Source organism: Pan paniscus, chromosome 2, assembly GCF_029289425.2.
Source record: "Pan paniscus chromosome 2, NHGRI_mPanPan1-v2.0_pri, whole genome shotgun sequence".
In the NCBI taxonomy this organism is placed as follows: Eukaryota; Metazoa; Chordata; class Mammalia; order Primates; family Hominidae; genus Pan; species Pan paniscus.
The window spans coordinates 72,166,957-72,179,137 of record NC_085926.1 but is presented as its reverse complement, the minus strand read 5'-3'; the positions used below and the strand labels follow the sequence as shown (position 1 = coordinate 72,179,137).

Sequence of the window (12,181 nt, the reverse complement as noted above, 5' to 3'; positions counted from 1 at the left end):
AAATTTCATTAAAGAAATGAAAATGCTCCATATATGTGTGTGTGTGTGTGTGTGTGTGTGTGTGTGTATGTATGATTTATTGAAAGGAATTGGCTTATGCAATTATGGGGGCTGTCTAGGTCGGTCCAAAAATCTGTAAGTCAGGCCATCAGACAGGGCAGGCAGGAAACAACTCTTGGGCAGAAGCTGGCACTGTAGTCTACAAGTGGAATTTCTTCTTCCTCAGGGAAACCCAAAACTCTTCTTTTATTGCCTTTCAACTGATTAGATCAGGCCCACCGAGATTATGGAAGCTAATTTCCTTACTTTAAGTCAACTGATGGTAGATGGTAATCACATCTGCAAAATACCTTTCCAGCAACACCTAGATTAGTTCTTAATTTACCAACAGGGGACATAACCTAGCCAAGGTGACACATAAAACTGACCATCACACCTCCCAAGTAAACTACTTGTGCCTAGAGTTTTGCTTTAGGGTCAGCTTCTGGAGGAACCCTAACTAAGATAGCCCTCTTACATCACTCTCCTTAACTCAGCACAGCATGTGGTGCTGTCCCCAGTGGGGGCAAAACTCATTTTGAACACAAGCAATTCCCATGACAGCCCACGCTCTCCAAACCCTGTGGCTTTGGTTTTCTCATCCAGAATGTTATACATTTGGAGACTGTGTCAGCTCTCTCTTGGATGGGGTTTGCTCGTGCAAGGCCAAGTTTGACACATTATTTTGGCTGCCACAGCCCCCTGCATCTATAAGCCAGTGTTTTCTGTCATCACCTTTGCTAAGCGTCCCAGGATCCAAATAAATACAGCATCCCCTGGGTAGTATTACAGCTGTCTTAAGAAGGTATTCACAGGAAGGTTCCTGATTTAACATTTTTTTCTCATTCCCCTGAGCCCGGCATCAAATGTTTTTACTACAAAGCCTGACTCAGGACAGAAAAAAAGCAGATAAACATTGCCATATGTTTTTAAACCTTGTAGAATATTTTCTTTGAGTGAACTGATACTACTCTCAAAACTTCATATGAGGATCTCTTATCATTTATAGTTATTAAAAACAGAAGAAAGAAATTGCACTGGGGAGGCCCCATTCTTTCCATTCAAGACGTTTATAATTTCTCCTGGAAAAATGCAACAGGGGCCTAGAGACTCTGAGGAGTGCATGCAGGGAAGGGGTCAGGAGCCAGCAAAATCTTGGTTATCTCCATTTACACTAACAAGAGCTATTAATTATTCTTAGCTACTCCATGCTAGGCATGTGCTGAATGCTTTGTACACTGAATCTCATCTGATTTTCAAAACCACGCATTGAGGTAGGTGCTTTTTATCCCCAGCTTCAAGACGAGGAAATGGAGGTCCAGACAGGCTAAACCAGGGGTCCCCAGCCTCCACCCCATGGACTGGAATAGAACCAGACCACAAAGCAGGAGGTGAGTGGTGGGCGAGTAAAGCTTCCTCTGTATTTGCAGCTGCTCCTCATCACTCGCATACTGCCTGAGCTCCGCCTTCTGTCAGATCAGCAGCAGTATTAGATTCTAATGGGAACGCAAACTCTATTGTGAACTGTGCATGCGAGGGGATCTAGGTGCGTTTTCCTTATGACAATCTAATGTCTGATGATCTGTCACTGTCTCCCATCACCCCCAGATCGGACCGCTTAGTTGCAGGAAAACAAGCTCAGGGCTCCCACTGATTCTACATTATAGCAAGTTGTAGAATTATTTCATTATACAATTTAATAATAACAGAAATAAAGTGCACAATAAATGTAATGCACTGGAGTCATCCCCAAACCATCTCCAACCCTCTGCGGTTCCTGGAAAAATTGTCTTCCACAAAACTGGTCCCTGGTGCCAAAAAGATTGGGGACCGCTAGGCTAGACAACTTGCCCACAGTCTCACAGGTAAAGGGACAAAGCTGATATCTGACCCTGTTCCTGTCAGATTCCAGGGTCTGCTCTCTTAATTGCTGTGCCACGATGCTGCTTCTCACTACTATTTCCTAATGCCACCGTCTCACTGGTGTGGATTCCTTGTACCTCCTTACTATCCCTGGAGGTGATCTCATTTGGATGTTTGTGTCACAGTGCTGGCGTTTTAAGTCATCTTCGCCTGCACCAAGGCTTAAGTAAAAGAGAATAAGACTTGAAGAGAATGGTGAAAATGGGAATCTATATTCACGGGGGGAAAAATTTATTTTCCTATTACTTGCAACATGTTGTCACGGGGAAGTTACTTTTGTGACATGGAAATAATGTCACTTAAGACATGGACTTGTCCTCCTACATTTACTCAAATGATTAATTTTCTTTGTATTAACTTAAAATGAGCCCATTTAAAGGAGTGCTTTTTTCCTTGAAAGCATTGCTCATTATGCTATCATTTTAAGTAATTAAATCAGAATAAATGGCTCTGCGAAGCTATTTTAATGTAACATCTAATTATATCTGACCTAGACTGTGAACTATAATCATTAAGTACATGAACTGTGTAATGTTCTGCACATTCTTTAATAATTTATATTGCAGAATTCAGCTGCACAGAACTGTAAGCAGGAACAGCATCTTCCAAGACACCTGTTATCTGCCCAGGATTGCAGAGATGCCCTGCGTGTCAGTCGCCGTCTGCAGTTCAGGCGCTTTCCTCTCTGGGAATGTTCAACTCCCAGTGGAGGAAAAACTGTGTGTGTTTTTATTTTTGATGCACATTAATTATTTTGACAAGGGACTGAGAACGATTCAATAAAATGGGTAGAATTTACACACAATTGAAATGTTTTCTGAGTCTGACAGACACTGGCCTCGCCAGGGAGGGGGCCTCACTCAGTGGGCTAATGACGTAGCTCAGAAGGTGTCTGGACCACCGGAGTCACGCTCAGGCTGTTATTGGAAGGGCCTCTCTGTGTTTGCATTTGCATTTTTATGTCTCTAACTTGGCCATGAGAATGTGTTCTTGGCTGGTGCTCAAGAGAAGACCTCTCCAAAACCAGGAGAGATGTTTCAACCAAATTTGGGAAGACACGTCAGTGTGACAGTTTTTGTTTTTGAATTTGTGAGCAAGGAATTTTGAAAAAACTCCATCGCAGTTGCTGAAATTAGTTTCAAGTTTGGATTTTTTCCCCCCTTCTTTTGCATATATCATTCTTATTGGAACATTGTAATCATTTTTTTTTCTCTTTGCAAATATATAAACGTGTCATGCTTGGGGAAATAAAGATGTTTGTTTCCCTTGCCTCTTAGGGGAGAGTAGAAAACAAAATATTTTGGCCTCTAAAATGGAAGTACAAATCTACCATTCCTTCTATGCAAGTCTGAAAAGTTCTGAAAACTGAAAAAGTTTATAAAATTACTTGTTTGGTGTTAAAACCTGTTCTGACTTCCAATCATTGCCTGCTAACCCTGACGTGCGCTGATGCAATGCTGCTTGTCAGTCCACATGGTTCACTTCTGTGGCCATTCATATGTCTCACAGCAAAAGTATCAATGTATTTGATTACTGACTGCTGCCCTCATCCCACTGGGGGAGTCACATAGTATATGTATATGCCCCTTTCTAAAATCTGGAAAGTTCTGATTTCCTAAATGCTTCTGGGCTTCAGGGTTTTAGAGAAGAAGCTATAGACTTGGAATAAAGATGGTATTCATAACTATCATTTATTGAGCCCTACAGTGTCCTGAGCATGTATTGTCTCCTCCAATCCTCATGGTCACTCATTTTATCAATTACTCTCACTTAACAGGTAAGAAACATAGCTAACATCTTTACCAGCTGAATATATATATATATATTTTTTTTTTTGGAAAGATAAGGTACTATTATAAGGTTTCACTTTCCTGAGCAGAGACACAGAATTCAGTGATCATTTGGAATGTCTAGCAGAGAGGAGACCAATTCATCCAAGTCATTTGTTGCATGTACTTTATTTTGTGACATATCCTGGGCATTATGAACATGACCTCATTCAGAGCTCACAGCTAATGGTTGAGGAGCACTTAGTATGTGTCAAAGGTGAACTATGTGTTTTTGCTCTTTTGATCCTCAAAACTATTCTATGAGTTAGGCTTCTCCTCACGCCCTGCCCCATTTTACAGATGAGGAAACTGAGGCTGAGAGAGGTTACTTGCTTTGAGGTCACACCACTCCGAAGTGAGCAAGCTGAGATGGAAGGCTATTCTTTCTGGTATCAAGCTGAACACCCACTACCTCTTCAACTCACTCTAAAGCTTACAAGTGTTAACATTTAAGACACAAGAAAAGAATTATGACACAGTCGATGTAACACACATCAAAAGAAATCTTTCCAACCACAGATCCATACATTTTATTTTCTTTCTTTCTTTTTTTTTTTTTTTGAGACAGGGTCAGGCTCTGTCACCCAGGCTGAAGTGCAGTGGCACAATCTCAGTCACTGCAACCTCCACCTTCTGAGCTCAAGCGATTCTCCTGCCTCAGCCTCTCGAGTAGCTGGGATTACAGGTGTGAGCCACCATGCTTAGCTAATCTTTGTATTTTTAGTAGAGATGTGGTTTCGCCATGTTGGCCAGGCTGGTCTCAAACTCCTGACCTCAAGTGATCTGCCCTCCTCTGCCTCTCAAAGTGCTGGGATTACAGGCGTGAGCCACCGCACCTGGCCCTAGTCCCATACCCTCAAAAGGTGCCCCATTCCATTCTAGGCTGGAGCCTGAATACCAGCCCCTAAGCATCCGGCTGCATTGTTAGGACAAGATTCATTTGAGGTGAAATGAACCAGTTACCTGCGATTCCTGGTCTTTTCCCTTGTCTCAAAATTTAGAGTCAATTTCAGGGAGGTGGCTTCTGGTTCATATGTTAAATCAAGAGATACTTATTTGAGTTACTGCCATATACCTGGCCCTTTTTTAGGGAGTGGAGACAGAACAGTGAGCAAGTCAGGCAAAGTCTTGGCACTTAAGAAGCATGTTCTGGTGGCAAGGGTCATAGTCGCTAAGCAAATAAAGTAAAATATAATATGTTAGTGACTGGGCATGGGTGCAGCCTTCCTCTTTGGGGTGATCAAAGGGCCCTGGAATTAGATAGCAGTGATGGTTGTCTAACTTTGTGAATATACTACTAAATGGCACACTTTAAATGGGTGAATTTTATGGTATGCAAATTTGATCTCAATAAAAATATCATCATAGAATATATCAAGTGGTAATAAGAGAAAAGGAGAAAAATAAAGCAAGGTGAAGAACCAGAGAGTAACAGAGAGGTGCTCTGTTAGACAGAGTGGTCAGGGAAACATGGACGACATTGCGGACTCACTTCTCATTTCCCCTCTGCCCACTCTTGACTCCTTATGGGGGTCATTCTGGCCCTGCTGGCAGCTCCCCCATCCCTGGCTCCGGCATCACTCTAATCTGATGTACAAGGGCTTTCTTCCTTGTCATGAAACTTGCCCTGCATGAGCAGGTATAATAGCGACAACCAAGCAATGACGGAGCGTTATGGGTGGAACTGTGTCCTCCCCAATTTCGTATGTGGAAGCCCTAACCCCCAGTACCTCAGAATGTCACTGTATTTGGAGACAGGAGCTTTTGAGAGGTGATTAAGTTAAAATGAGGCTAGGAGGGTGGGGCCCTAATTGGTACAACTGGTGTCTTCATAAGAGAAGGAAGAGACACCAGGATGCCTGTGCACAGAGCAAAGGGCACGTGAGGACATAGAGAGAAGACAGTGAGAAGACAGCCATCCGCAAGCCAGGGAGGGAGGCCTCAGAAGAAACCAACCCCACTTACACCTTAATCTTTGACTTCCAGCCTCCAGAACTGTGAGGAAATACATTTCTGTTGTTTAAACCACCCAGTCTGTGGTATTTTTTTAAATGGCAGCCCTAGCAGACAAATACAGGGAGCGACTCAGTGAATGAATGGCCCAGCTTCTCAGCTTCTCAGCTTCTCCCATTCTCTGTGGAGTTGATTTTGAAGTATGTTCTAAATGGTCTCTCAGAGGGTTCCCAGTGGGATTAGGCCCAGTGGCCCCCATTTTTCCATAAACATGATGAGTTTTTATCCCTCCCCTATCTCACTTCCTGCACCTCCTGATTTTGCAGCCTAGGCCACCTCCCAGGTAAGCTAACAGACCCAGGCTCTTGTCTGTAGGTCTGCTTTTGGGAGAACCCAAACCAAATCCAGAGGCTCCTCCAGTCAGGTGACGTTTGAGTAACGACTCTGACAGAGTTGAGGGAGTGAGCCAGGCAAATGCTGGGGAGGAGGCTGTTACAGGGACAGGGAGTAGCGAATGCAAAGGCTGTGGGCTGGGAATGAGCTCCAGGAACAGCAAGGAGGCCGGAGGGACCTCGCTTGAGCCCAGGAGGTGGAGGTTGCAGTAAGCCGAGATCATGCCACTGCACTACAGTCTGGGTGACAGAACCAGACCCTGTCTCAAAATAAACAATTTTTTAAAAAGTATGGGTCTGCGGTTGGAAGTGAGTGAGGAGTGAGTGAAAAGGAATGGAAGGAAAATAAGATCAGAGAGTGGGAGGGCTGGGGAAGTGTGGTCATAAGCCTGGAAGGGAAGGACTTTGGCTTTATCCTCAGTGAGATGGCAGCCACTGGAGGTATTGAGCAGAGGAGGGACAGGCTTCGACTTGGAGTGTAAGAGGATTGCTCTGATGGCTGTATTGAGGGAAGACTGAAGGGTTGTGAGAGAGAAGCAGTAATCATTGCCGTTGGCCAATCATCCAGGAGAAAGCTGATGGAGGCGTGAAGTAGAGTGGAATGGATGGTGGTGAGGAGGCAGCAGAATTTGCTGCTGGGGTGGGAAACAGAAAGCAGCCAAGATTGAATTGGGAAGTTTTGGCCCAGGCAATGGGAAGACTGAATATGTTAGGAGACAGTTCTCCCGGGACTCTCAGGTTTCCACACATCTGGTAAGCAGAGGCACGGAAGGCCTTTGTTTCAGACAATCTTTTAAATGATGTTTGTATAGGGAACAGCTTTGGAAGATAAAGTGTCTCTCTCTCCTATGGTTTGAATGTGTCTCCAACACTTCATGTGTTGAGACTTCGTCCCCAGTGTAACAGTATTGGGAAGTGGAGCCTTTAAGAGCTAATTAGGTCATGAGGACAGCTCGCTCATGAGTTGACTAAAGCTGATAATGTGGGAACGTGTTGGTTATCACAGGAGTGAGTTCCTGATAAAAAGAATGAGTTTGGCCAGATTGTCTCTGTCTGTCTCATCTGCCTGCTTGCACCTTCTGTACTTCCACCTGGAATGACCCTCACCGGATGCTGGTGCCATGCTCTTGGACTTCCCAGCATCCAGAACTTCTGTTTTTATAAATTACCCAGTCTATGGCATTCTGTTATAGCAGCAGAAAATGGACAGAGACACCCTCAAATTAAAGGACAGTCTTGCTGACTATGAATTAGAAAATATTTGGGTTCTCGAAGGCAGGGCCTCTGTCCTGTAATGCTACCCACTGAATCTGCAAGTAACACTTGGCCTCCTTCACATTACCCTATGGGAATTGGGGATTGTGGAAATGGTATAATAAAAAGATGAAGCCCTGGAAACCGCTATGTCTGTGAATAATAAGGTCCTTTGTCTCTGGCCCAGGAATTTTGTGTTTTACTAGCATCTATGAAACTGTGGGAGGCTAACTGGTTAGTATGCAAGTAAGGTAAAAATCTCAGACCCTTCACAATGCTTGACAGAATGGAGGTGACATTTGCTTAAAGGGGAAAGATTACGAGAGGAACAAGCTGGAGTGGTGATAGAATTGGCTGCTCATTTTTGTACATGTTAATTCTGAAATGCGTATTATATACCAAGCTCTAAATAATGACACAACATCTCCACTTGGATATCTAAGTTTAGAGTTTAGAAGAAAGGCCAGGGTTAGAAATAGAAATTTGGGGATTATCAGAATATAGTTGGAATTTAAAGCAATGAGGTCATCTATCTCCAAGAGCATGAGTGAGGATAAAAATGAGATGTGTGAGGACTGGCACTGCAGTCAGGAGGCCAAAGAGGGTCCCATAAAGGAACCTGAGGAGGAGTGGCCAGGGAGGTAGGGAGAGAGAGAGAGAGAGAGAGAGAGAGAGAGAGAGAGAGAGAGAGAGAGAGAGAGACACCCGCATGTACTCCAGAGGCCATGTGAAGAAATTGTTTCAAGAATGAGTGAACATGTATGAGACTACCATGGTAAACAGCTGTCATTACACAGATGCCCAAACCCATAGAATACACAACAATAAAAATAAAGCCTAATGTGAACTATAGACTTTGGGGGATAATGATGTGTCAACATAGTTTCATTGGCTGTAGTCAATGTACTGCTCTGGTGTGTGATGTTGGTCATGGGGAAAGCTGTGCATATTGAGGGAGGATGAGGGCTGTATAGGAAGGAGTTTTCTGCATTACTTTCCACTCAATTTACTGCAAGGCTAAAACTGCCCTAAAAAATAAAGCCTATTAATTTAATAAGGTGAGCATTCCACTGGGATGAGAGCTGCTGATAGCTTGAGTAAGATGAGAACTGAGTATTGATACTGGATTTAGCCGTATGACAATCACTGCCCCTTGTTAAGAGCAGTTTTGGTGAGTGGAGGCAACAAAGCCTTTCTGGAGAGAAATGGGAGGAGGAAAGGGGGGGGGAGATGGTAGATGTAGATGACGCCTTATAAGAGCTTTGCTCTCTTAGAAGCCATCAGTGAGATGGAGTGATCACTGGAAAGGGTGCAGAGGGTCAAGAAAGTTTACTTTAAAGATAAAGATATTGAGGCTACACTTGTGTTCTGACGCGGTGATACATTTAGAAGGAAAACTTGAAGACATACAAGAGAGAACAACTACGAGAGTCCTTGGGGCCATCACGAAGGGTGAGGTTAGGTTAGGAACACAGTCTTGGGGACAGATTCAGGTAGGTTGGTTAGAGCTGGGCAGTAGGGTTGCCAGATTTAGTAAATAAAAATACAAGACGCTCAGCAAAATTTGAATTTCAGACAAATAACAAATAATTTGTAGAGCATTACATGGGATGTACTTATGCTAAACAATAATTCACTATTTATCTGAAGTGCAAATTTAACTTGCTACCCTGGATTTTATCTGGCAACCTTGGACAATGGGAGCTTCTGAATGTATTTTTTGGTTGCTTCTGTTTTCAAAGTAAAAATAAAGGCAAGAATTATGACAGGGTTGTGGGGGTGGGAGGTTTCTGAGGATGAAGAGAAAGTGGATGGAAAATGGTTCCGCAGTCCTGGAGGCACACTGAGGCTTGTGGTTTTGAGGCTGTACAAGGTTGTTTTTTTTTTTTTTCCAGGTTGCTTCAGTGGCTCCAGCAAATAGGGAGTGGAGAATTGGATTTCATGAGGTCTGGACATTCACCAGCAAAGATAATGGCGAAAGACGGGAAGAGGGCGTGGAGAGTGCAGGGGAGGGATTATAGTTGAGCTGGGTAAGGAGGGAAGTGGGGACATGGGGGAGGGCACAGGGAAAAGGTGCTACAGGGATGGCAGATCCCAGAGGAGCTGAAAGATTATGGCTGTTGCATATTAGAGGAGTGAGTTGGGAAAACAGGAAGTGATTGTGGGAGAAGGAGATGTTTGAAAGTTAGATGACGTACAGATGCACTGAGTGATATTGACGAGGTCCGGGGCCTAATGCCCTGGGAGTGGGTGGTTGAGGGGAGTAGAGGTGTGGGTGGTTGAGGGGAGTGGAGGCTGTGATCATTAGAGATGAGATAGCCTGGGAAAGGAGAGGCCAGAATATTGAAAGAACCATCTACATGGATACTGAAGTCATCAAGAACTATAGCAGGACATCTGGTAGAGAGGGAGTGGTGAGAAGAGACATGAGCCAAGAATGAAGTTCTCACTGACCAAGAGGCTGTAGATTACCATGCCGAGAGCAGAGCAGCTGGTGGCTAGAATTTAGCTAATTGCAGCTACTGGTTAGGGACAGCGTAGAGCAGAGGTCTGCAAACTTTTTCTGGAAAAGACCAAAAAGCAAATATTGTAGGTTTTGCTGGTGATATATGTGATAGGCAGAATAATGCCTCCTCCAAAGAGGTCCACGTCCTAATCCCCAAGACCTGTGAATATGTCCGTTACACGACAAAAGGGAATGAAGGTAGCAGAGGAAACTAAGGTTGTTAATCAACTGGCCTTAAAATAGGAAGTTTTATTTTCCATGGTTGGAGTGGCTCCAAGTTAGTCATGAGGGTCCTTAAACATGAAAGAGTGAAGCAGGAAATTCCAGGGCAGAGCGATGTGATGTGGGGAAGGCATGACTAGCCATCACTGGCTTGAAAGACAGAAGGAGGCCACAAGCCTTGGAACACGGGCAGCCAAGACAGATTCTCCCCAAAAGCCTCCAAAAAGGCTTGCAGCCTCTAATACCTTCCTTTAAACCCAGCGAGACCCATTTTGGCTCTGACTCCTGGAAATAAGATAATTATGCATTGTTTTTAGCCACTAAGTTTGTGGCAATGTGTTACGGCAGCCATTAGAAATGAAGGCATACAGTTTCTGTTGCAGCCCAACTCTGCTGCAGTAGCAAGAAGGCAGCAATAGGCCATATGTAAATGAATGGGCATGGCCATGTTCCAATAAAACTTTATTTACAAAAACAGGCTGCAGGCCAAATTCGGCATGTTGCTCATAATTTGCCAACCCCAGTGATATGGTTTGGATGTGTGTCCCCACCCAAATCTATCTCATGTTGAATTGTAATCCCCAGTGTTGGAGGAGGGGCCTAGTTGGGGGTGGTAGGGTCATGGGAATGGACTTGCCCCTTGCTGTTCTTATGATAGTAAGAAATCTGGTTGTTTAAAAGTATGTAGCACCTCCCTCCCTCTCTTCCTCCTGCTACAGCCATGTAAGACGTGCCTGCTTCCCCTTCCCCTTCCACCATGATTGAAAGATTCCTGAGGCCTCCCCAGCGTATAGCCTGTGGAACTGTGAGCCAATTAAACCTCTTTTCTTTATAAATTACCCAGTCTCAGGTAGTTCTTTATAGCAGTGCAAGAATAGACTAACACACCCTGGAATATACGATCTCTACAACAAAACACTGTATGATATTTACAAAAAGAGGTGAGTCTTTATGTATTTATTAATCCATACACATTTAATAGATAATATTAATACATATTTACTAATACATAAAGACTCACCTCTTTTTATAAATCTCATATAGTGAGATTAATAATATGGACCTATCTTCAAGATATATTTAAGGGGGAAAGAAAGGTGTAGTGAAGAGTGCTTATTCTTATTTGTATAAAAAACATATGTAGCTTAATACAGATTCACACACGTAACTATACATGCATATACAATTTCTGGAAGGATTCACAAGAAATATTTCAGTTGCTCTTCTGAAGAAGGGGACTGTGGGTCTGGGGTGGAGGAAGGGCTTATGTTTCATTGTACACTTTTTGTGCTGTTGGAATCTTTGTGTCTGAACCATGTACATGCACTTTTTTTCTGTTAAGTAATAAAAACGTTAACAAAGCACCTATTCAAAAGCGACAGAAGCATTGTGCCAAATGTCAATCTTCATTTAACTTGGATAGTAGTTAAGAAAGCTTTTTATTGAAGTCTAATAGATATGCAGAAACTCACATATATTCGAAGTATACAAACTGGGGGATTTTCATAAAATGACCACATCTGTGTACTCAGCACTCCAAGGGACACACAGGACACACTAGCCTCTGAGAAGCCCTTTTACCTCCACATCAACCCAAGAGTAACCACTGTCTCCAAACACAATAGCACAGACTTGTTGTGCTTGATTTATACTTCACATAAATAGGTTCATACAATATTTCCTCTTTTGTTTTGTTTTGAGATGGAGTCTCAATCACTCTGTTGCCAGGGCTGGAGTGCAGTGGCATGATCTCGTCTCACTGCAACCTCCACCCCCTGAGTTCAAGTGATGCTCCTGCCTCAGCCTCCCGAGTAGCTGGAATTATAGGTGCTTGCCACTATGCTCAGCTAATTTTTGTGCTTTCGTAGAGATGGGATTTCGCCATGTTGGCCTGGTCTTGAACTCCTGACCTCAAGTGATTCATCCGCCTTGGCCTCCCAAAGTGCTGGGTTACAGGCATGAGCCACCGCGCCTGGCTGGTATTCCCTCTTGTGTTTTGCTTCTTTCACACAACTTGGTATTTATGAGATTACCTATTGTTTGTGTGTGTGTGCAATTATAAT

The 12,181-nt window shown here is 43.5% G+C and overlaps 1 long non-coding RNA gene across 1 annotated transcript in view; it reads left to right on the top strand.

The window, feature by feature from the left end:
* LOC117979687 (uncharacterized) overlaps window positions 1-11,469 on the top strand; it is a 30,245-nt gene extending 18,776 nt beyond the window's left edge. Inside the window, exon 3 of the long non-coding RNA XR_004670595.3 lies at window positions 9,286-11,469. This is a non-coding gene — a long non-coding RNA (uncharacterized LOC117979687). The remainder of the gene's footprint in view (window positions 1-9,285) is intronic.
* Window positions 11,470-12,181: the final 712 nt, after the last annotated feature.